Source organism: Eschrichtius robustus, chromosome X (assembly GCF_028021215.1).
Source record: "Eschrichtius robustus isolate mEscRob2 chromosome X, mEscRob2.pri, whole genome shotgun sequence".
Taxonomy (NCBI): Eukaryota; Metazoa; Chordata; class Mammalia; order Artiodactyla; family Eschrichtiidae; genus Eschrichtius; species Eschrichtius robustus.
The window spans coordinates 75,817,531-75,823,156 of record NC_090845.1 but is presented as its reverse complement, the minus strand read 5'-3'; positions in this window follow the sequence as shown (position 1 = coordinate 75,823,156).

Below are 5,626 nucleotides of genomic sequence, written 5' to 3'. Positions count from 1 at the left end.
ATTTAAAAAAAAAATACAAGAACAAAATGAGAAGTTAACAAAGAAATAGAAAACAAAAAAAAGTGAATCATACAGAAATTTTGGAGCTGAAGAATAACATGACTGAATTCAAAAATTTAATAGAGAGCTTCAACAGCAGACTTGACCAAGCAGAAGAAAGATTTAGTGATCTGTAAGGCAGATCCATTGCAATTTTTCAATCAGAGGAACAAAAAGAGAAAAAAATGGAAAGGAATGAAGAAAGCCTACAGCACTTATGGGAAATCATTATATATAATATATATATATAGGCAGCATTGGAGTGCCAGAAGGAGAAGAGAGGGAGAAAGAGATAGAATGCTTATTTTAAGAAATAATGGCTGAGAATTTCCCAAAAGTCAGGAAAGATCTGTACATCCAAGTTCATGAAGCTAATAGTTCACCCCAAAATTTCAATCCAAAGTAATCTTTTCCAAGACACATTATAAGAAATCTGCTTAAAATCATAGTAAAAAGATAATTTTAAAAACAGCAGTAGAAAAAAATAATCTCATACAGTGGAACCCTCACAAGACTATCAACAGATTTCTCAGCTGAGATTTTACAGGCCAGGAGTGAATGTGATATAAGTCTTGAAAAAAAGAAACCTCCAACCAAGTATACTTTTCTCAGCAAAGTTGTCCTTTAGAAATGACGGTGAGTTAAAGATTTTCCCAAACAAAACCTGAGGGAGCTCATCACCACTACTTCTGCTTCACAAGAAATGCTGAAAGGAGTTCTTTAGGCTGAAACAAAAGGTTTCTAATTAGTAACATGAAAATATAAGCAAATATATAAGACACTGGTAAAGGTAAGCATATTGTAACATTTAGAAACGAAGAAGAGATATTACAACTGATCATGCTTTATGATATTTTAATGTGTTATTGAATTCAGTTTACTAGTATTTGGGGGAGGGGGATTTTTACATCTATATTCATCAGGGATATTGGCCTGTAATGTTCTTTTATGTCATGCCCTTATGGCCTTCTTGAGAATAATGCTGGCCTCATAAAGTTAGTTAGGAAATGTTTCATCCTTTTTAATATTTTGGAAGAGTTTGAGAAGGATTGGTGTAAATTTTCCTTAATTTTTGGTATAATACACACATGAAGCCAACTAATCCTGGACTTCTCTTTGGTGGGAGGTTTATTATTACTGCTTCAAACTCCTTACTCATTATTGAACATTTCAGGTTTCTATTTCTTCATAATTCAATCTTGATAGGTTGTATGTTTCTAGGAAGTTATTCTTTTCTTCTAAGTTATCCATTTTTGGGGCATATAATTGATGATAGTAGTCTTAATGATTCCTGTTTGGTCTTGGGCTGAATCAATGTTTCACAACCTCCTTCATGGGTCCCAAAGCTCCCACAAAAGCACTTTTGCCCATGTATGGCTGCAAAATTATTGTTATTGTCAGAGGATATGAGTAGGGAACTTACTATATTGCCATCTTGCTCAAAATTATATTATTTTGCACAACCTAAGGATCTAATAATATGAGCTTAAACTATTATACCTCTGAAGTATGGAATGCAATGTAGTCATTTAAAAGTAGTCTGTATTGCAGAAAATGATGTGATGTTATGTGAATTAAAGAGGTTCCAAAATTGAATGTACAGGGAGACTTCTGATTTCTGGTCTGACATGTAAAGAGCTTAGAATTCGTCACTATCATCATCACAATAAGCAAAAACGTGAACTGAAAAACAACACTTTTTCTTATAACCATCAGAGAATTGAGGTTGGAGGGTGAACAACTGCCAGGAAAACTGGAGAGATGGATGCTGAGATTCACAGCTTACCAGTAGCAGAAGTCTGCCCCTAGAGCCAGTAGAGGTTGGAACATTAAACTCTAATGGTTGAATTGCTAGAGGCTCAGGGAGGACAAGCTTGAGAGTTAAAAACTTGGTGTGACTAGTCTTAGTGCAGCTCCCAAAACTTTGGAAGTTTTATCTCTAGGAGCCCCAACAAGTTCTCAGGGTGAAGGCTGGAGAAAAATCCTCTCATGCTTCTGGCACAGGGAGGAGAAAAATAACCATTTTGAAAAACACCCAGAGCATTCTGTTCTCCTTAACCATGGCCCTTCCTAAAACAAAAAAAACAAAACAAAACAACAAAAACACAAACTAATCATCATAGACTAATCCACTTATTTTTTACCAGAGCCTGTCAGACCTCAGAGAAGGTAAATACCCAACACCAGCCCCCTCAAGTTGTCCTGGCTCACCTAATGTGAGAAAATCTAAGAGACAATTGTGAATGTCACAACTCCCAGACACGTGCTCCTATATGACTGAAACCTAATTATAGTAGTATAGCATGCTTCCTCTCACTCACACCTTACCACCATATCGATCTGGCTCTTCTATAATAATAGTCGATTACAACTTAAAGTACTGCAAGGATAAAACCATCTTTAAAAGAAGTCTCTAGGGAAACCCAAAGACAACGGAAGAAACAAAAACAAGGACACTAGAGAAAAATGTAGCCTCTTCCAACTGCAGCTTCAGCAAACAGTAAACACAGACAGACTATCTCCAGCCAGATGAGCATAAAGCCTTGCATTAAAGTTTATTTACCTCTGTTCCTTTTACCCAATACATTGCAACTGAGTTTTAACAAAAAATTACAAGGCAGGCTAAAAAGCAATAACACAGTTTCAAAATACAAAACAAGTATCAGAACTGGACTAAGATATGGCAGAGATTTTGGAATTGTCAAGTGGATTTAAAATAATTGTGATAAATATGCTAAGAACTCTGATAGAAAATGGACAATGGGGAGAGCACATGGGTAATGTAAGAAGACAGATGCAAATAATAAGAAAAAATCAAAATGATATGTTATAAATCAACAACACTGTAAAAAGAAGTGAAGAATGTTTTCGATGGGCTCATCAGTAGAGTAGGCATGGCCAAGGAAAGAATCAGTGAGCTTGAAGATGTGCCCATAGATACTTCCAAAACTGAAATGAAAAGAAATGATCTAACAGATATAAAATAGCCATTTATTTCAAAATAATAATAGCAACCATGTATTTGGTGATTATAATTTATGGATAAAATAAATGAATATCAACAATATTATAATAGATGGGAGGGAGGAATTGGGAATAATCTGTTACAAGGTACTTATACTACCTATGAAGAGGTATAGTGTTATTTGAAAGTGGACCTAGATTAGTTGTAAGTGTATAAAGCAAACTCTAGGGCATCCACTTAGAAGTTATTAAAATAAGCTTATTTGAAATGCTAAGTAAGAAGATAAAAATGAAATCATATAAAATGCTCAATTAGAGCAAAAAAAAACAGAACACAAAATGAGAGTCAAATAACAAGGGAAATGGATTGAACATATTTAAAAATGTAGTAGATTAAACCAACAATATTAATAATTACTTTAAATGTGAATGGTCTAAATACACCAATTAAAAGACAAATTGTTAAAGTGAATATCATGACACAACTATATGTTGTATTAAAAAGTATGTACAATATGATTCCAATTTTTTAAAAGCTTTAGATTCCTTTCCCTACTTTATCTTGATAATAAATAGAAGCAAGATGAAAAGATCAGAAGTTATTGGTGATTGTATATCAGTGGTAAAATTCTAGGCTAAATTTTTAAATTTTCCTTTTACATGTTTTAAAAATTATTTATAATGAGATATTATTTCCCTATTGAGAAAAAATAAATTTTATGAAAGTAACAATGCAATTGGGAATGTTTGTGCATTTTATAAATTGGTGTCTAACTTTTATGGACAAAGTTACCTATGAATTAGTCAAGACTCAAGTCGAATAATAAAACATGGCTGACCCTAGTTCTAGATTTTCTTAGCAGAAAGCTTATTAATACCTAGTTTAACTTTTAAAAATAAACACGTAGCTTTGTGTCCACCTAGAGAGGTGGGATAGGGAGGGTGGGAGGAAGATGCAAGAGGGAGGAGATATGAGGATGTATGTATATGTATAGCTGATTCACTTCGTTATACAGCAGAAACTAACACACCATTGTAAAGCAATTACACTCCAATAAAGATGTTAAAATAAATAAATAAATACCTATAATAACATTCCATAATCATTGTAGCACGGTTAGGAAATCAGAAAAAGAAAAAAAATTAACTCTATATACAATACCATTTACAACCTTAGAGTGTAGCACTTACAGATTTACAGATGTCTGTGTGTATGTATGTGTGGGTGTGTGTTTCTGTGTGATTATGACACCCATAGATTCTATTTTCTCTTGATACAAACAATCTACTGTGAGCAATATTGCATATTCATTTTTATATAGTTATGGCAAGGATTTAATAGAAAAATTTATGAAAGAGAATTACTAAGTCAAAATGTATGCACATTTATAAAGCTTTTAAAATATATTGATAAATTATCCTCCAAAATGTTAACAATAAACACGATCTACTGCAATGTTTGAATGATTTTTTTCACACACCTTCATTAACCCTAGAGATAATTATTATTTCATTTTGTTAATATTATATGTAAAAGAGGATTTCTCATTTCAATTTGCATTTTATTACAAGTGATGTTGGGCATGTTTCACATTTGAATATTCTAATAAATTGATGAATCTATCCATTTTTTATTTAACTTTTCTTATTTATCATCAATAACTTTATATATTAAAGTTATAAACCCCTTCTCAGTCTGTTTTGCAAATATATTACCTGTCATTTTTCTTTAACTTTTGTTTTATATTATGTTTAATATACAGGTATAGTTTATTGCCAAGAGTCAAACCTGTAAGTCTTTTCCTTTATGGTTTCTGCCTCAGGAGTTATGCTTAGAGAGGCCTGCTTCACAACACAATATAGATATTAATCTGTATTAGTTTAATTACTTTTATGGTTTCTTTAAAAAATGAGACTTTTAAAGTTAGCAGTCATTACACTTGCAAATTTCATGTAGGCACATTTAAATACATCTCATAATGAAGCAAATGACTGTGAATCTTAAAGAGAATGTTTACTAGTATATTTTTAAAATATTCTACAACTTCAAGCATAATATTCTGCATAGATACAGATATACATGTATATCTGTATATATGTAGACAAATCAACTCTTTTTTTCCTCTCCTTTACAATCATCTATATTGTCAGTATAAGGATATGTGCACATACATGTTAATGGTGTGTTGATGCTTTAGCTGTAATTTTTCACTTTTCATCATGGTTATATCCTAAAACATTCTACCATGGCTGTTTTTCAAAACATTGCTGGATTTATACATTCAGCATGGCATTAATCCACTTACATACATTTGAGGACTGTTAATTTAAAATCATAGTAACACTTTTATATGTATTGTTATATTCCATACAGTCAAAATAGACCATGTAATTGGAAAGTGTACTCTTGTTAGCTGCCGTACATCTTCTATACCAATTATCAACTAAAATTTCCTGTCGTAACTATTTTAGATAACTTGTAGATCCAATAAGCCTGTCCTGATGATGATGCGGCTGATGACTTTTAGATATTTAGTTAGAGAAAACTAATATTAAATAGATGCTTGTGGCTCTTAATCTGCACATAACTGGAGCATTTTAATTTTCAAACTGGAATCACTTA